Below are 20797 nucleotides of genomic sequence, written 5' to 3'. Positions count from 1 at the left end.
TTTTCACACCTGGATTTGGGGATCCTCTGCCGTTCTTCCTTGCAGATCCTCTCCAGTTCTGTCAGGTTGGATGGTGAACGTTGGTGGACAGCCATTTTCAGGTCTCTCCAGAGATGCTCAATTGGGTTTAGGTCAGGGCTCTGGCTGGGCCAGTCAAGAATGGTCACAGAGTTGTTCCGAAGCCACTCCTTTGTTATTTTAGCTGTGTGCTTAGGGTTATTGTCTTGTTGGAAGGTGAACCTTCGGCCCAGTCTGAGGTCCTGAGCACTCTGGAAGAGGTTTTCTTCCAGGATATCTCTGTACTTGGCCGCATTTATCTTTCCTTCAATTGCAACCAGTCGTCCTGTACCTGCAGCTGAAAAACACCACCATAGCATGATGCTGCCACCACCATGTTTCACTGTTGGGATTGTATTGGGCAGGTGATGAGCAGTGCCTGGTTTTCTCCACACATACTACTTAGAATTAACGCCAAAAAGTTAAATCTTGGTCTCATCAGACCAGAGAATCTTATTTCTCATAGTCTGGGAGTCCTTCATGTGTTTTTTGGCAAACTCTATGCAGGCTTTCATATGTCTTGCACTGAGGAGAGGCTTCCGTCGGGCCACTCTGCCATAAAGCCCTGACTGGTGGAGGGCTGCAGTGATAGTTGACTTTGTGGAACTTTCTCCCATCTCCCTACTGCATCTCTGGAGCTCAGCCACAGTGATCTTTGGGTTCTTCTTTACCTCTCTCAACAAGGCTCTTCTCCCAAGATTGCTCAGTTTGGCTGGACGGCCAGGTCTAGGAAGAGTTCTGGTCGTCCCAAACTTCTTCCACTTAAGGATTATGGAGGCCACTGTGCTCTTAGGAACCTTGAGTGCTGCAGAAATTCTTTTGTAACCTTGGCCAGATCTGTGCCTTGCCACAATTCTGTCTCTGAGCTCCTTGGGCAGTTCCTTCAACCTCATGATTCTCATTTGCTCTGACATGCACTGTGAGCTGTAAGGTCTTATATAGACAGGTGTGTGCCTTTCCTAATCAAGTCCAATCAGTTTAATTAAACACAGCTAGACTCCAATGAAGGAGCAGGACCATCTCAAGGAGGATCAGAAGAAATGGACAGCATGTGAGTTAAATATGAGTGTCACAGCAAAGGGTCTGAATACTTATGACCATGTGATATTTCAGTTTTTCTTTTTTAATAAATTTGCAAAAATTTCTACATATCTGTTTTTTTCTGTCAAGATGGGGTGCTGAGTGTACATTAATGAGAAATAAAATGAACTTTTTTGATTTTAGCAAATGGCTGCAATGAAACAAAGAGTGAAAAATTTAAAGGGGTCTGAATACTTTCCGTACCCACTGTATACCTGAATAGCTGCAATATGGCTGCAAACACTGAATGTCATGTCACTAAACGTATTAATATAATTTTATCCAATTCCTAACTTTTCTTACTCTGCAGTGGACTCATCTGAACTAGTCGCCTGAGTTGTTTACTCTCCATCAGCCCAAGGGGCCTTTTTTTTAAAATGGCGCCAGTCAGAACAACAGACACAGGCAAAACAGAGGACTAAAAATAGACGAGTGAAGGAGGTGAAGAAGAAGGAGGGGAAAAACACATGGAGGAGAGAGCGAAGAAAAAGAGCAGAGAGCGAGAAAGATGAAACCTCCACCCACCCCCTCACCCCCAGTGATGATTTGTGACTCCACTCAGAGTGCAGTGACAGCTGAAGCAAGTGGTCACTGGTTGGAAAGGGGCTCCTGAGCCCTTCTATCAGGGTTAGAAATAACAGTAGGCATGAAGAGTTCAATGAATGTGAGTGAGTGTGAGACCTATACTGCCTATAAATGCCTGTAATGTGTGTGCTTGTCTGTCTGAAACACAATTTCCATCCCACTGCTCACAAAATTAGGAAATTTTTAAAAGCTGTACATCAACAAGCTGATTAGTTTGTTTTCTAAATGATCCATTAGGAGATTGGACAGCTCTTTACGGTGTTGATTAGTATTGGAAAAGTAATTATTGCTCTTCAGTTCAACTTTCAATGTTGCTCATAAGCCATGCTTTCATGAACTTTAACTACCATCAAACAGGCCAATTCAGTGTGCCCAAATGTGCAAAGCACATAAGCACACTGTTTATTCTTTTACATACAATCCCGAAAAAGAAATTTTCTAGTTACAATATTTAGAACACTTTTGCAGGCTGTGGCATTTATGAAAGTCCATTTTCAACTGTACACTTAAATTTAACTGTTAACTGTCAGCCACGCCAAGCCTTTATTTTTAATTTTATCAATGCATTTCCTGCTACCATCTGCTTTATAAAGTTCTTACAATGGCAGGGAACCGTTGCTAATTTTAGCTTTACTCAATTTTTCTCGTAATTCCACACAAACAAAACTTTGGATGGAAACCAATTTTGTGCATATATCAGTGTATTTTACACATATTTTTAGTTCTGCTGTTTGTGCATGAGTGTGAGTGTGTGTATACGTAGGTGGGTTGTGGACTGTTCGGAGGTGCACTTTGAGCTGATGGAAGCCAACAGCTGCCTTACCGTTTTACAGAATGACGTGGTGGTGGGTGAGAAGGGCCCAGGCAGGAATGTGAACCGCTTGGCTGATTCTCCCTCTGCCATGTACTGGGAGAGTGGCTCTATTTATATCAGTCTGTCTATTGATCTTTTCATATCTGTTTTCGTGGGTCTCAGCGCCTGCTGATTTATATATACCATCAGGTACACATTAGACAATCAGTGGATTAGATTCCCAAATGAAATGATTAAGTTACATTTGGAAAACTGAACCTCCGCTTCATTTTACAAGGGTCACTGCAATTTTGCAAACAGTATTATTCCATAGTGCATTTCCTTTTTTTTTTTTTTGTAAATTCCTTCCAATCACTGCTTGTACCACCTTTACCGTTACTTAGTACTGAACAATGTATGTTGTTTTTTTTGTTCTTTTCAAGTATGGAGTATGATAACTGTTTACTAGTTTGTATGTAAAAGAGTTATTTAAAATCCAGAGTATGGGGAGGATCAATTGGCAGAAATGTCATATAATATTCAATTCAATTCAATTCAATTCAATTTTATTTGTATAGCGCCAATTCATAACAGAAGTTATCTCAGGACACTTTTCAAATAGAGCAGGTCTAGACCGAACTCCTTATAACATTTACAGAGACCCAACAGTACCACCATGAGCAAGCACTTGGCCACGGGGGCAAGGAAAAACTGCCGGTTAAGAGGCAGAAACCTAGGACAGACCCTTCGGCTCTAGATGGGTGGTCGTCTGCCTCGACCACTGTTCACTGTTTTCATTACCTGGAACGAGCGTTTTTTATCTACAGAGGGAGTGGGTCCTCTTCTACAGAGTCTGCAATGTTGAACCCTCATGTTTCTACAGAAGCCCAGAACAGACAAATCAAACACTGGCTCTAGATAGGCTTCCTGCGAGTTTCGTGGCCACCGTATGTTTTCCTACATGCTTAGAAGGTGAGTGGTTTTTAGTTGGTCTCAGTCTGCAGTTTCACCACTTGATGCAGCTGAATCCTACACACTGGTTCTATAATTGATAGATGAAACTAAGCACAATTTAGTACATTTAGTTTTACCTCAGTTTCAAGTTATTGAATATTTACAATATCAAACTAGGAGTTAGCTAGACTCACAGAGGCAGATTTTTTTTTTATTGTGCAGTTGGGTTTAAAGGTGGCTTTATAGGTCCAGTGTGTAACTGCCATGTTTCTACAGTAGCCCAGAACAGATTTCTCAAACAATTGCTCCTTGTTAGGGCCTTTCACATTTGTCGCAAGTTTCATGGCCACTTTAGTTTCTTCTACACACTTCACAGCCCATTCTCATTCCCAATTACTGACAGGAGCAGTGTTGAGTTGTTTCCAATTTGCAACTTCACCACTAGATGCCATTCAATCATACACACTGGTCCTTTAATTTCAAATTTGTATGACTTGAATTTCTCAAATTCATAATTTCAGTCCCATGGTGAAACATCAGCAGTGAATTGGAAGGAAATGTTTGGAATTGGGGCTGTATAGTAAAATTGAAGTGTATTTTCAATCAGAAGATCTGAATTCTTAGTAGGAATACTGTGTGGATGTGAGTAAAGTCAGTAACTGCTGTGAAGGCATTTCACAAGCATTGCAGTGCACTGTAGATGCACACAGTAGAGTGGAATGCAGTGGCAGTTGGATGACAGTCACAATTGAATTTTACAAAATCACTGTTAAATGCCTGGATTGAAAGCTACCAGATCTGACCTGGTTCACCTCACTGTGAATGTCTGTGGCGTTGATCAACTAAACCAAAATAAGAAAATTACATCTTCAAATTTCTAGTCTGCTTTGGTCTGATTCAAGAGTAGTTGATACTTGGTACAAGATGCTCCCCCTCTATATGATATACATAAAATGGGAAGTTAGCTGTGTTCTGATCAGGTAGTTCTGCTTTATTCTTCCTGATGGCCACAGAATATTGAAATCCATACATAATGTCTACGGCAGTCAAGTATTTATAGAATCATGTGTAACTCTTGGAATTGTAATATAAGGAGAGATCAAGAGTAAGTAGTTGTAGGTTTGCAGTTATGCAAAAGCAGAGCATAGATAGACCAGCTGTATTTGTTGAACAGTGCTGTAGTTAATGGAGCAAATATTATAGGAAAGCAAATGTAATATGTTGTCTGTGAAACTTTAAATAAATTAATGTTAGCAGGGCCGTAATAAGTCATTTTTCAAAATATTTGAAGGGGGTATGTTCAAGGTAAAACGTGATGTTAAAGGTTCAGTTTGTGGGATTTAGTGGCATCTAGCAAATTTGAAAACTGTGCAGCCTGTGTAGGAGAAACTTGCAAAAAAAACTCTAAAGTCCCTATCTAGAGCCGGTGTTTGGATTGTTTGTTGGAGAAACATGGTGGCCCAGAAGAGGATCTGTTACCACTGTAGATAAAGGTAACGAAAAACACATCAGTTGTTATTTTCAGGTGATTATACACTAATCAAAACATACGATCCTCCTAAATGTTTCACACTGGACCTTTAAAGTGGAATCCTGAATGTGTGCTACACTGCACAATGACAGACACTTGTGAAATGTACCAGTGTACGAAAACATGTGATCCATGTACAAAACGACTTACTGGTAATTTTTTTTGTTTTGTTTTGTTTAAAATATAAAATTTAAAGCATACAACATTTTTGAATATGCAACACATTTAGTTGCAACTATGTAATTGTACTGAGAATTTCAGTCTGAGAAAAGTATTGTGTTGTTTTTTTTCTCTCTTCTGCTTAGAGCTGATGTTTAGATCTACTTTTGCTGGAGGGCTTTTAAGTTTAGTTTTAAGCACACAAGATTGTGTGTGTTTCTGGCCACTCTGGAAAAGACTGTACAATTTTAGTTTGTATATTTATATTTATTTTTGCTGTTATTGCTATTGCCATTGCCAAATTATTATATAAAACAATGATAATACAGACCATCGAAGGAATCCTCTATGAGTGACAATCAATAGGTATTTTACCTTCCCAGCATATATATTACAAAACACAGAGCTATAATGCCAAATATACATAATTTATTTATTCATATTTGAATGTGAAAACTTGCATTTTGCAGCTTTAAGCAAAAAAATAATGGTTTGCTGATTAAGCTGAGTAATTATATTATTTGCCAGGAATTACCAGTCTATTTTCTACTGTTTATGTATTATTAACATGGATTTTGTCAGAGACATTCTAATAGTTGCTCAATATGATGGCATGGTTCTGGGTAACAGTGGCCTCATGATTCATTTTCAGTCATTGTTCAATAATTTGTATTACTAAAGCAATCCAAAATTACTGCATGTGAATGTTTCTACATGAAATAATTAGGGAATCACAGTCATGTGAAATAAAGCATTACTGTGAAAAAAATAACACACTGTAAAAGCAGAGTGCAAGCTTAGCTTCCATTTTGTGTTTCCTAACTGCATTTTTCAACAACTTTGGAAAAAGCAATTTTATTAAGATCAATGATTTATGAGGAACATTTTTCAGATGTTTTTAATTGATGTGTGAATGGTGGTTTCAAAATTGAGTATTTGTCGTTTGAAATTAGTCACCACTAATATGAATGATGCCATGATGAATATGTTTGTATTTGGATGAAAGGTTTAGAGAGTTATATTTGAACTCTTAATTAAGTTTACGTTAGGAGAAGAAAAAGCATTGTCTTAAATATATTTCTACCCTGATTGCCAGATTTAGTGTATTTTTGTTATAATATGATTGTGGTGCCTATTTTAGCATGCAGATATTGGCAAATTTTGGAGTAAAATGTTATTAGTATAGTGTGTGTACTAGTCACATTAGTTGTGAGTAACTGTTGACAGTTTGAAATGGAATGCAGAAGTTAAAGCAATAATTTAATTATTTAAGATAATTTAATAAAAATTTCCCATTTGTTTTTAGGATCTTAAGAAACATCACTGACATGTGTCTTCTTCATTCCGTCACTGGGAATTTAGTGCTGTCCACTGTCTGCAGGGAAATAATTTCTTCTTTCTTTCTTGTTAGACTACAACACATATGAACAGCATCTTCAGCAGAAAAATCCAATTATTAGCTGTAAACTACATAGGAACAACATAGCTAGTAGTTAACAGAAAACACTATCACCAAGATTAACTTAACACTGAACAAAAAACGGAAAATCAGATACTGTATATAGCATTCTGGCAGTCATTCCAGTGTGTCCAAATTTAAATGGGGTGTTCTTTAAAGGTCCAGTGTGTATAATTTAGGGGCTCTATTTGCAGAATATGGCAGAAATTGAATATAATATTGACAACTATGTTTTTATTACTGTATAATGATGCAATAGTAATAACTGTTTTTGTTACTTTAGAATGAGCCTTTTACATCTAGAGACACCATAGGTCCTCTTCCACAGAGTTTGCCATGTTGAACCACCATGTTTCTACAGTAGCCCAGAATGGTTAAACCAAACACTCACTCTAGATAGGGCCTTTCACTTTATTTTAGGCATTTCACAACCACGGTAGGTTCTCCTACATGCAAGGAAGTAGTGGGTAAGACAGCGAGTTGCAATCAGCAACTACACCACTATTTGCCACTAAATCCCACACACTGGTCTTTTAAGGCGGGGTGAGCCCTCTACCTATATGAATAGCATATTAGTTGGGGTCTTGAATATCATGTGACACCTGACATATTCTCAATGCACAGACTTCTGTCTTCATGTAACTGAAAAAGTGGCGTATTAGAGCTTTTTGCAAATTAGGATTTCCTTTTTTTTTTCCTAGCATGAAGGTTTGAGAATTTACAGCTGACAGCTTTTTTTTAAAGCTGGGCACCAGTTTGGAGTAACTTACAACCAGTAAGTGACCTTTCAAAAAATGTATGAAATGAAAAGCCATTAGGTAGGAAGTAGCCTATGGATAATACTAATCAAGTGCGTATTTAAGTAGTTGTAATATAGAGGAAACTTTATTTTATTTTTCTTTATATATATATATATATATATATATATATCCTTTATTTTAAAAGGGATTAAAGTACATGGAGGTAACAGCTTTTTAGATAAGATGCAGACTGGATGAATAGAGGCAGGGTTTGGTAGCAGACCTTGGGGTGATTTGTTGGAATATTTTTTACTTGAATTTGTTGTCACTGTTGTGGAAGACGAGCAGAGTGAACAGTGACGATGTAGGCTTGAATGCCTGATTGTTATCAGCACTCAAATGTCTGCAGTTGTGTGCCTGTTAGGAAACACATACTGTACATAAAGTAGTAGGAGGTGATGCTTCGTCTGGTTGAAATTACAACTCCAGATATGACCACTGTTATGTGACCGCAAACATGAATGGTGCTGTGCTATTGTAACTGGTAGAGGATTGCTTGGGCTTACAGATATTGTATTACTGTAGGTGAAATGAATGAGTCAACATTGTGTTTTTAAAGCACATAGCTCATATGCATAGGGTATGAAAGTCTGATCTCAAAATTTATTTTTATTTTATTTATTTTACCTTTATTTAACCAGATAAGTCAATTGAGAACCAATTTTCATTTATAATGACATCCTGGCCAAGAGGCAGCAACAGGAGACAAGATAATACAACAATTAAAACAGATACATACACCTAGTGCAAGTCAATATAGCAGCATACACAATATATACAACAACAGAGATCTATGAACTTTGTTCCAGAAAAATGAAATTCAAAAGCAGGTACAGTGATCAGAAACTGTTGCTTGTAATGAGTTAGTAAATGAATGGAGGTGTGTAGTTTTACCATCTTTTGTAACTCATTGCAGTCACTCGGAGCAGCAAACTGGAATTAGCGACAGCCAAAGGAGGTACAGAGTAACCCTACTGATAAACTACAAAACTACATTAGACCCACTCTCCAGCAAATGAATAACATATCTCACAACATTACATAGTTCTTCCTGTATCATTTAAATGTGCAGTATGTAATATATGCTGCCAGGGGTCTCTAACATCACAACAATAATAAAATACGTATGGCAGTTGTTGTCTTTAATGTTAAACAACCACCATTACTGATGAAAAATCAGGCAGAAATCATGTTCATGGACAAGGTGTAATAAAGTTTTATTCTCTCTCACTCTCTGACGTATCCAACATAACCATATCAATATATTCAAGGCCTACTAAAACCAGTATTTTGTGGCAAAATTAAATGATTTCAGATGATTTGCTGCAATCAATGCATTCACTTCATTAGGCCTTCATTGGTGTAGTTGATCATGCAACATGCCCTAAGAAAGGTGTATGGTGGGCACAAACATGTACCTCATAATGCTTGACTTTTGCTGGAGTGTGGGTGTTGTTCAGGTTTAAGCAAGAAAATATTAAGATCCTGCTTTACTCAGGTTTTAGAGAAGAAATATGGTTGTTGTTCGAGAAAGAGGTCATTTGAGTAGCAAAGAGAAAGGATTCAAAAAGCAGTGATCTGATATTTGTTTGATAAAATGTTTTTGAGGATAACAGGGAAGGTTGGAGAAGGTTTCTGTGGGCTAAATTATAATTGGCACCAAATGAATCCTGGGTCATTAATTTCATGAGACCAGTTTGTCTGGAACTAGGATTCAGAACACTGCAGGTGAAATAGGTGCTGACATTGTTTTTATTGACAAAACAAACTGGAGCCTTCAATGTATGTATTTGTATGGAACGTGCGGAATGTTAAAACTTTTGTACAGCAGGCCTATAGTGTATACTAATCCTACCTATTGTGCTATTAATGTTTCCCCCCAACAGGACAATCTTTTATGACTGATATCTGAAATAATTATTTTTTTTATTTCTCTTTCTGTATAAAATTTCAACATCACTATATATTGTGTATTGGTTTTAAGAAATTTTGAGAGGTTTTTTTGAAAACTTCATGACTATATTCTGAATATTTGGCTTGACTGCTAAATGCAACTATCATCTTGACCTTTGTTGGTGATACGGTGCACATATTATCAGTTATTTTACATTACAATGTTGTTGTTTTTTTGTTTTTCTTGGCAGTTGTTTCTATGGAGATAAATTAAAAAGTGGATTTACATTTACATCATGTATTTGTGTATTCTTTCTCCACTACCTTTGCTTTCCAGGTTCAAGACTTCACAAGCAACAAGAAATGTATGATCACTTTCAGTGTGCAGGCCCCCAGCATGCAGTGTTCTATTCCATTAGAGATACTCTAACTCTTAAGTGTGAAAGTTGGCTTGACTCTCCTATGACCAAAAAAGTCCTGATGGCTGACAGCTGCAGGCCTGCTTAGACTGCAGCACAGCGTTGAAGAGGTGGGCAGTTCGACACAGAAAGTTAACATGACATTATTCCGATGAAGAACTGTACAAGGTAGTGTCATTTTAACAGTTTGTCCAATTTGTTATTTTCATAGAAATTTTTAATTTAGCCACATTAAAATTACTATTAGTTTAGTATAGTTTAAATGAACAAATTAAATTGTCTTTAGTTTTTGTGAAAAGGGGCCTGTAGCGCATACCATTTTCATTGTGAAGGCGTTAGATAAATGGTAATAAATTGGCATAGTTAAGCCACCTCTATTGTAGGGCTGCAAAGTGTCTGCTTGGTGCCTTTGCTTTGCCTCCTTGATGCCAGCTTTCAGTCTTGCTCTGGTGGTGCTGTATGCTTCCATGTCACCTGACCAAAGGCAGCTTTTTTGGCTCTGAGGATTGAAACTTTTTAAAATGTGTGTGTAGATATACCAAATATATATGGTCAAAAGACAAAAAACAAACAACTGACCCATTTAGAAATAGAAAGCATTTAGAGATCATATTTCCAACTCAAGCTGTACAATCCTCAATATTTTAATAACTTAATTGTAAATGGACCTGTACTTGTATAGCGCCTTTCTAGTCTTCCGACCACTTAAAGTGCTTTTACACTACGTGCCACTTTCATCCTTTCACACACATTCACTCAGTGATGGCAAAGCCCATTGAACAGAAACTAACATTCATACACACTCACACACCGATGCATGGCATCGGGAGCAATTTGGGGTTCAGTATCTTGCTCAGGGATACTTCGACATATGGCACCAGAAGCCGGGGATCAAACCCACAACCTTCCGATTAAGGAACGACCCGCTCTTCCTCTGAGCCACAGCCGCCCCAATTGTTGACCATAACATCTGAGTTAGAGTTAGTTGGCTGCACCTGGAGAGGGAGTGGCCTAAGGATATAATAGGGCTGCTGTCCTAGGACTTTCTCTTGATGGTACATTGAGAAAGTTGAAAGTTGAAAAGCTGTTCGCTCACAGACCCCTCTTTTCCCACAGTCTCACAGACCACTGCAGCCAACGCAACATACGACTTTGGCAACATTTTTATTAACTTGATTGTATTTTATTTTAGTTAAGCACTGCTTTAGGTAAATTTTCTAAGATAATTATGACAGCTGTACAGTAAACTACAGCAGAGGAAACAAAAAGACCTTAAGTGAGCTAATACAATAAATTAGGCAAGCTCACTTTACCAATAATTTATGAGTATAGGGTAGTTAACTGGGAATGTTGTATACATCCTGCCATTTCTTGCATACAGAAAGTTTGCATACTGTACAGTTGAAATGCACTACACTACAGTACAGCTTTTGACTTGTTTTATTTTTTTATTTGCAAGTTTGTCTTTTATCAGTGTTCAGCCTTTTCCCTTGTGTTTTCTCATTGTATGCACTACCACTTTCAGTTGATGGATTTTTCCTTCTGTTTTGGACTACTGCCTCGTCATCTTGTAAGTTTATGTTCCAGCATGTTTTTCTTTATTAAATTATCTGGACAGCATCAGCTCTGCCTACTTATCTATAATAATAATAATAATAATAATAATAATAATAATATGATCAATAAAGAGAAGCTGTATTCTGTACAAACTACATTTTGTCACCTCAGTGTGTTCAGTATCCATTGTAGTGTCTCTTTCAGTGGGAGAAGAGGATGGTAAATTATTATTCTCAATAAAATAAGCAGTGGTTGGTGGATCAGATACATGCTGAACTGGATACAGACTGACCACTGATTTTGTATATGTGGGTATCTGAGGAGTTTTTTTTGGCTGTTACCAAAGACAGGCTGACATCTATTTCTGGTTCCTCATCGGTGGTCAGCCTGACACCTGTTCTGTGTTCTCCGTCTGTGGACTGTCTGACATCTGTTTGTTGCACTTGTGTCACTGGTCTCTGGACCTCCATTCCGTCCTCTGGCCTCCAGTCCTGCACTCCAGCTGCCAGCCTCCAGTCGTGCTCTCCTGCCTTGTGGCCAGCCATCAGAGGAGTTCCACTGCCATCTTCTGCGGCCACCAGAGAAGTTCTGTCACCCAGACTCAGCCTCAGGTTTCCAGCTCCACTTTTGCCCTGTCCCAAGGCCATTCACCTGAGGTCTCCTGCTCCGTCCCTCTTCAGCTCTCAGGACACTTGCCCCTGACTCCCTCTTCTAGACCTCTCCACTCACCTGGACTTTTTGGACTCGGGCTACTGTCATGATTTGGTGTTTGGTTTGGTTGTTTCCTGTAGTCCTTGTGTCTTGTTTTACTTCACTGGCTCCAGGCTTAAATCAGCCCACTCCATCGAGTTGACTTACACCAAGATAGACACGGCTATCAAGGCTGTTCATAGATGGCATGTCTTCTCAGTACTGCCCAACACTGTAATTTGATTTTACTCCACTTCACTATTAAAAAACTAAACAAAACCAGTATGTTTACATGGATAAAAATGGGTGTCAATTTAAAATGATGTTAGATTCAGGTGTGTCTAGTGATAGAGAAAATTTACCTCATGGAAATTGGTTATGTCACAGTTTTTTAATTACTCTAGTCTGTTTTCTTGTGAAATTACCATTTTTGTGTGTGTGCTTCCTCTCTATTCCATTTCAGATCCACTTACTTCCTGCCTTTGTGTGTTTTCCCTTCATTAGTAATTGTTTATCCCACCCTAATCACCTGCACCTGAGTCTGATTCCCTGCACACCATTTTTGAGTCAAGCATTCCTTTGTGTTTTATGTGCCTCAGTTCTTTGGATTTTTGCTGCCTTTTGACTTTGCCAACTTTATTTTACTTGAGTCTTGCATTTGAGTCCTTTCTTGGTACAGTTATAAGAGGTTAGGAGGCAGTGTTAGACTGATAATGTCTGATAACAGGCCGGCAGTTTAATTTATTGAGTTAAGTTTACTATACTGACATTTAATCAAAACCACAATCCGTATCAAAGTGCTCTTGTTGCCTATACCTAACTACGCACTGGCTGCAATTACATTTTCCATCGCAATGTAATTGGGAAATTAGTATCATACAAACATTATTTTTAAGAGAGTGATGAAATGTATGTGCTTGCAATACATATTTTGCAGTGACCATGCACTGTGACCATTTGTGTGTTCATTTAGGACTAAAATTAGATTTTAAAAAATCATGAATGAATGGCATGTTGTCATGAAGAGTGTTCTTTACAAACCTCAGCTGATGAGAAGCGCAGGATCAGTCGTTGTCAAGCTGGGACTGTGTCATTTTAAATAAAATCTTAAACCCCTGAAACCATAATAATAATCCCAGCCACAGATGTGTTTTTGTTGCAAAAATTTTAACAATGGCCAGACCTGGTAAAAAACATGACCCATGAAGTGCTTGGGACAATCAACCCTAGACATTTGTAAGAGGGCCCAAAAATGAATCACTCAAAATTAAACCCTCTAGTCTGAGCTTCTTTTTCCCCATTATAGCTGGACTGTCTGTCCTGTCAGGAAAGCATTTAGGTAAACTTAGTCCATGTTCTATGGTTTAAAGGTACAGTATTTCAGTGTGAGCTTCAAGGTCAAACAGCATTCGTTTCAGGCTTCCACTGGCATGGGAATGAGAGACAGTGTCAAACCTCAACCATCTCCCAATGCACACACCCTCTCCTATTTCACAGGTCATCACTTCACTGTTGTGGAATACCAAACACATTAACATTTGTATTGGTTTTCAACAACTTGAGAACAAGTCGCCCATCTGACAGCAAAGTATGGGTTCTGCAAAAAAAAGGTTAAAAATTAAGTATTTCCATTTGCTTAATTTATTAGAATAATTATTATATTATTTTTGAGAAGATGTAACCCAGAGAGTCCTCTTACAAGGATAAATCCACAAACAATATATTTTTTGTCATTATATGTAACATTAGAAAACTTTTCTGTCTGAATTGAGTTATTTATATGTATCTCTTGACAAATAAAGAAGGGGAAAGCAAATACAATAAAGACATGGGTACCTAAAACTATAGTAAAACATATTTTTGTATAATTTTTAAATAATTTGTAGCACATTTCTGTTGTTTTTATTATGTTTGTATTTATTTTGACTTTTCATATGTGTTTGAATTGGTAATATTTCTGAAGCTGCAGTACGTTTCTCCTAATGGAAATGTTTTGGGCCGTTCTAGTGTGTTTGCCCTGGTAGGCCCCCATAGAGGAGGACAACACATTTTAAATAAAATAAAAAATACATATATAAATATTACATTTTAAAAAGAACAAAAAAGGAAACACATACACACATATGTATTTAATACAATAATACCTGGTATCACTGGAATTCCACAGATGAATGTAATCATTGTATGACTGAAATTGAAATTCATCCTCAGTACTCGCAAGTTTTAGGTAATTCCATTCAAACAGCTGTCAAAATATACTGTATGAAGTTCTTCAATCAATCACCAGAATAACAAACCAGGGAGGCTAGGTGAAATTTCTGGATACTTTGACATGTGGCACCAGGAGCTGAGGATCGAACCCACAACCTTCCGATTAAGGAACGACCCGCTCTGCCTCTGAGCCACAGCCACCCATATCACATCACTATCGCCACACAAGGCTTACTTCCTGTTGCCAGTAGTTGACGCTATAACAGCGACTGAATGTTGGCACTTAGATGTGATTAGGCCAGGGCTTTTAACAAACTTGTGAAGTTTGGGTCCAAATGGAGAATCTATACTGCAGTTAGGTTAGCAATAGGGGTAGGGCTAGGGTTTCATCATCATGTCACTAGGAGGAGTTTATTCAAAATGCCCAACTTTGACGGCACGCCACTGGCACCCTGTTCAACATACAGTCACAAGTAGCACAACTTATAATCAGCAATATTTTTTGACTGTACTGATCAATTTTGAAGTAGATCCCATAAATTCCCTAGGAGGAGTTTTTCAAATACAATGCGAAAAAATTGCTGAAAATTCACTGCAAAGTTCAAAATGGCCGACTTTGGCAGCACGCCACAAACACACTGTTCAATGAATATTCATGAGGAGCTTTTAATCCTTGAGGTCTATATAATGTGCTCATCAAATTTGGTGTTCTGATGAATTCCCTGGGAGGAGTTTGTTAAAATACAAGGCCTAGAAATGGCTGCAGAATTTGACATTAAATTCAAAATGGCCGACTTCCTGTTGGGTTTAGGATATGGCTCCAAGAGGCTTACGTCAAAGTGTAAAAATTATATTTCCAGTTACCACCAGGTGGCGCTACCACTTTTACTGAATATTATGACATTAATGTGTTCAGGGCGGGACTCTTATCAGACACTTGAAGTTTGGTGCCATTGGACGATGTACACTCGAGTTACAGCAAATTCATGTTTGACGCCACGCCGCGGACACGCCCTTCAACAACAACTCACCATATTCATCACATATCGTAAACCATATATTTTGCATTTTCATCAAATTTCATCTAGATCTGATCAACCTCCTAGGAGAAGAACATGAAAGTATAAAACATTTCATTCCTGTTGCCAGCACGGGGCGCTTTAAGTATGACTGAATATTGACGTGTTAAGGGTGGGACTCTTATCAGATGTGTGAAGTTTCGTTGAGATTGGACCATGTACGCTGAAGTTGTGACAATCAATCAAATTTTGGCGCCACGCCACAGGCACACCATTTGGCGCCCAGTCACAAAAAGCACGACTGTTAATTGTAAATGTCTTTAGATTGCAGTTTCCAAATGTGAAGTCGATCCGATCAATTCCCTAGGAGTCCGTCAAAATATAACGCCAAAAATTGCTGCTAAATCCAAAATGGCCGACTTCCTGTTGGTTTTGGGATATGGCTCCAGAAGGCTTTTTTGTACGCCAGGATGTAATCTACATGTGTACCACTTTTCATAATTGTAGGTGAAACGTGCCGTTGGGGCTGCTCATTATGGGGCGCTGTCATGCCATTTCTCTACGCATATGTCCAAGACCCATAAAATTTGTTTCGCCAGCACTGACCTATGCGCCGATTTTCAGGACTTTTTGAATATGATGAAGCCTCCAAAAAGCCATTTGTAATGTCTGAATAATAATAATTCCTACAGATACAATAGCACAATTTGTGCTTGGGCCCTGATTACTATCAGCAAAGCAGAAGTTAAACATGTAATCTGGGTAATAAACAACCAAATGTGGCAAAAAAGATGGGAAAGAGAAGAAGAAGAAGAAGAAGATATACTTTATTGATCCCCTAGGGGAAATTGTTCTTTTCACTCTTTTTTTAAGAGAGAGAGGGGAAAGGGAGGCATCTTTACAAAATTCAATTCGCTCAAAATAGTAAGAGAAAAATCACCATTACTTTGTTTCGTTTTTAACTGCTTTTACTTATCATCTGTGGAAAATGTCGGGACTTCAGAGTTTAAAAGTTTTTATCGAGCAGCGTCTAACTGCGGCAGTTTATGAGATCATTGGGCACTTAGAGAGAAAAATAACGGAGTATGAAGAGGAGATGGAGTGTCGCCATCGCAGGCAGTTGGATACAGTTTCAAAACATAAGGATAAGCTGCAAAGACCAGGTTTGCATAATAACACGTTTATTCTCTTGCTAGAATTGCATGCAAGCAATGATGAGATAACTAACCTACTCGCACGCAACCTTTTATTTCTAGCTGCTTAAGTGGTTGTCTAAAAGGTGTACTACTAGGTGAGATTAATGTGTTCGCTAGGTTGAGCATGAAGCCAGGTTTTTTAATGTCATGAAGGTGTCCTATGGAATGTGGCTGCACAGATAACCTATTCCAGAGGAGGTTATGTTAAGAGTTTATGATTTAAATCGGCGTTCACTAACTCTCACTAACTTTTCCTAAATAAATTATCTATGAGTTTTATAATATCTCAGCGGAGGGAATACTTTATAGGCCTATGTGTGACCTCTGTGGTATCTTTCCTGCCTAAATGAATCTTCTGTAGCTGGTCAGGTTGGTAACAGCAGATTTATTCTAATTATGCATGTATGACAAAGGACAATAGTGTAGAATCATCTCATTTGGACAAACAGCGCATGCTCTGTCTAGTGGCAAATTCTCTGTTGCATTTGGGATTACAGTATGTTTACTTTTTTGAAATCCAAAAAAACAACAATAGTATAGTAGTAAAACACCCTAAGAGTTCGACAGTCTCAAATTCTTTTTTACAAGGTCTCAGACCTTCAACAACTCCTTAGGCCTGAGGCATGTGAACAATTGTGATTAGGAAGCGTCAGCTGGTGCCAGTTTCAAAGCTTTACGAATACTGAGACTCTTCAAACAATGTGTGAACGCTCACCAACCATGGGTTCCTCTAAACAGCTGTGTAAGACTCCAAAATGTAAAGTGGTTGATGCCCACAATGCTGGATAATGCTACAGGAAGATGGCAAAGTGTAGAATTGTCTTCTCTTGTGGTCAAGGTGCATGCTCTGTCTGGAAAGGCAGCATCATGTTAATGTTTGCTAGCTATACTGGAGAGAGTTTTGTTTTGGGGAGGGGGGTTGTCTTTTTTGGTCTGCCTCCAAAGAATCAGAGCCCTTCAGTGACAAAGTGAGAGGAAAAACAGCTGTAGAGCCAATGTATTTTCACAAATAACTTGGGTGAATTAAGGGTTTATTTCAACTAGTTGATGACAGAGAATACAGAGACAAGGTGATTCGCAGAGGCTCCAAACAACTGTCTAACTACTTACTATAAACAGTGTGTATGCACGAAAAGGTCGTGTACACTGGTGGGATGTATAAAAATGAATGTGACGTGGCGCAAAGCTTTAGACCAGCCGTGAGAATTTGCAGGCAGTGCCGCAAACTCTGGGTCTGGGTCTGTAACTTGACGATTTAAAATGTCATATACTGAAACTCACCAGATATTTCTAAATAAAGTTTACACTCCAGTTACCGTTACTTTTCCCCACCATCCACAACTTGTCCTAAATATGAGGGTGTCTAATGAATGAAAAAAGATACAGGCACCCTCTATAACGCTATATTGTGCTATATTTGTGCCCTCCACCTAATTTGAGACAGATGAAATGCCTTACTCACTGTGCTAATGTCAAGATTGGCATGGAAAACAGCAATTTATGGGACATGGAGATGTTAACGCACGTCTGATGGCTTGTTCACACCGCCCCTCGTGGCATGTGCGTCGCGCAGTCAAAAATAAAACCTGGTCGATACTATAGTTTTGTATTTTTCTGTTCAATTCAGTTCAGTTAGTTTTGGTTTGCTTGTTTCAGTTTTGTTTAATTAGTTAATGATTTTAAGTGTTCATTTTCTGTTATTATAATATGGAGGTATTTGTCAGTTCAGGTTATTAATCGGTATTACAATACAAACACACTGACTCACATGTCATGTAGACATCCCAATTTCAGTAAAGATGTGCACCAATGCCTCCTAGTGCTTGTCATGTTGACAAATTTGACCAAATTGATGAAGACAAAAACTGAATTCATTTCCTGTTTAGTTTTATTTTATTTTTAGGTTGTAAGTATACAATATTGTTTCAGTTACTTTTCTTTTTTTTCTGGTCTAGTTTTTTTTATTTCAGTTAAATAAAATGTTTTTTGACACCTGGTTTTAGTTTTTAGTTTAGTTTTAGTAAACTATAATAGGTCCACACAGCATGCGTGAGCAGTGCTGCTTTGTTTAAACTGCTGCAGCTCACATGCCTGTGGTATCCACGTTTCTGCTGCTGCACTGCTACTACCATACCTATCTTAATACAGGGAGTTTGTCTTTTTATAATTACAGTGACATAAAAGCCTTGTTCACAAATGAATGGATTCTCTGCACAGAAACACTAGACAGCTTTTAATTTGAAACAGATACAGGAGGTGTTGAGTAAACATACAGTATAGATAGATAGATAGATAGATAGATAGATAGATAGATAGATAGATAGATAGATAGACTTTATTAATCCCCAAAGGGAAATTGGGTCGTCATTGCAGCCAGGTACATTTAAATACAATAAAATACAACAATAGAATAAATAAAATACAACAATAGAATAAAATACTGTGTATACTTGTAGTTGCAAGATGGTGGTAATAGTACTGATGATATGAAGGTAGTGTTATTGTTAATAACAGTATATAATAAAAATAATTATAATATAATAATATGTATATATAATATGTACACACACACACACACACATATATATATATATATATATATATATATATGATTTGATATATCATGTATAATAGATACTTGACTATACAAGAAAGATATACATACAATAAATAATATATTATATATTGTAATATAATAATAATAATAATAATAATAATAATAATATTGTATAAATATGATAAATAATATCAACATGGTATGACATGTATGTCACAGGGATATTTTTTTCATGTCTACAAATATAGAAATTGAAAGTATAATGAAAGATGTATATGTTGCTGGTACGTCAATATGACTTTGAACAGATCCTTTTCCCTGTCTATTGTTGTTGAGAATTATGCACGGCTTACGGAAAAAATAGGCAAGACCTCAACTCTCAAGTGAAGTGTTGCATCTCTGCAGCTCATGCGGGCCCAGTGACTGCTCTAACCTGTTAACATGGGCTTAGGGCTGCAGCTATTGATTAAGTTATCAATTATTCTACCAATTATTGATTAATAGAAGGGATGCAAGATAATTAAATAATAAATAAATGATCTGCCTATAATAGAAAATGTATACTATAAAACATTTTGGCATAATTAAATTGACAGTTGATTTTTCATAATTTATTTAGAATTCGTATGGAATATGATTGACTTACAATAAAAAATGAATTAACATTTGAAGAGTCAGAACTTCTGTTTGCTGTTGTGTTAACAATAGTGATATCAGTTAGATTTGGTTATAACAGAGTAATTAGATTAAATAATCCATAAAAACTACAAGTTATGAACTGTGAAAAATGTGAAATTAATGGTTATCTTATCAGACATGAGAAGCAGGTAGTTATCGGTTATTGTATCGACTGAAAAATAATATATATCGTGCATCCCTTATTGATAGAGTAATCAGATAAACACTTTTACTTTATTAAAGCAATAGTAGCAACAGGACTATAGTAAATATACAATAGAGAAAATAAATCGGGTCGTTAAAATTGGTTTCAAGGTTTCCTCTAGGATTTCTTTTCAGCAATGAGGTGAAAGGCTTTTGTTGTACATCCACTGTACTTGTAGTAGAGCATTTTTTACAGTTAGGTTTTAGTACTTTTGCTTAAGTAAAGGATCTGATCTAGTTAGCTGGTACTACGGTTAGGCCTAATCGCACGATAAATAAAATGAGCTTGATAATTTTTTCGGTCGCGATAATTTCCATTTACATGCTTGTTTGATTTCCTCGTTTCTCTCTCTACCAAAGAGACTGGATGACCACTCCGGTGCATCGGTGACCACAGGGGCATCGCACCCATGGTGGATGTGGGTGTTTTGAGACCCACACTTTTCCCGGTGACAGGGTTCAACACCCACACTTTTTCTGCACTTTTTCCGCAGTTTTGCACAAACGCCTTACTATCGCTCTGTTTCTCTGGCCGCTCTGTGTCTGCGCTCGCTGCGGCTGCCTCCTCTCCCCCTCCCTCTCCTGTTGTTGCTTCAAACATGACACCGGCTTTGAGTGTGACCGGCTGACGATTGGCTGTTCTGCCTTAACTCCCGCCTCTCTTGGTGTGTTAGATTTATCGTTCAGCTCGTGCTGAGGAGGTGGGAACTAGCTAGGTTCATAGTTCATATGAAGCCCGAAGTTGTCAATATTGATAATAGGCATCTGCTTCATCTCTTTTGCACTAAATGTTTACAAAGGTCCTAACTGGCAGGTTTGCCTGTTAAGAAATGTATCACTCTTTATGTCTGAGCCTAATGTTTAATATTTTTTGAAGTGCAATTTTGTCTACATCCATTTTATTCATTGTTTTGGTTGTGTGTGGTTTTTATTCCAGTGCATTTTTTGTTAACAG

General features: G+C 37.7%; 1 protein-coding gene and 1 long non-coding RNA gene across 3 annotated transcripts in view; both read left to right on the top strand.

The window, feature by feature from the left end:
• The window catches only part of jph1b (junctophilin 1b), a 53797-nt gene extending 44194 nt beyond the window's left edge, over positions 1-9603 (top strand). For both annotated transcript variants that reach the window (XM_051411533.1, XM_051411527.1), the window contains exon 7: positions 1448-9603. The gene's annotated coding sequence lies outside the window, so the exon portion shown is untranslated. The remainder of the gene's footprint in view (positions 1-1447) is intronic.
• LOC127370350 (uncharacterized) overlaps positions 1-20797 on the top strand; it is an 82239-nt gene that overhangs the window by 56623 nt on the left and 4819 nt on the right. The window lies entirely within an intron of this gene.

This window comes from Dicentrarchus labrax, unplaced genomic scaffold (genome assembly GCF_905237075.1).
Source record: "Dicentrarchus labrax unplaced genomic scaffold, dlabrax2021, whole genome shotgun sequence".
Lineage (NCBI taxonomy): Eukaryota > Metazoa > Chordata > Actinopteri > Moronidae > Dicentrarchus > Dicentrarchus labrax.
Note: the sequence above shows the minus strand (reverse complement) of the source record. Positions and strands in the feature narration are given on the sequence as shown.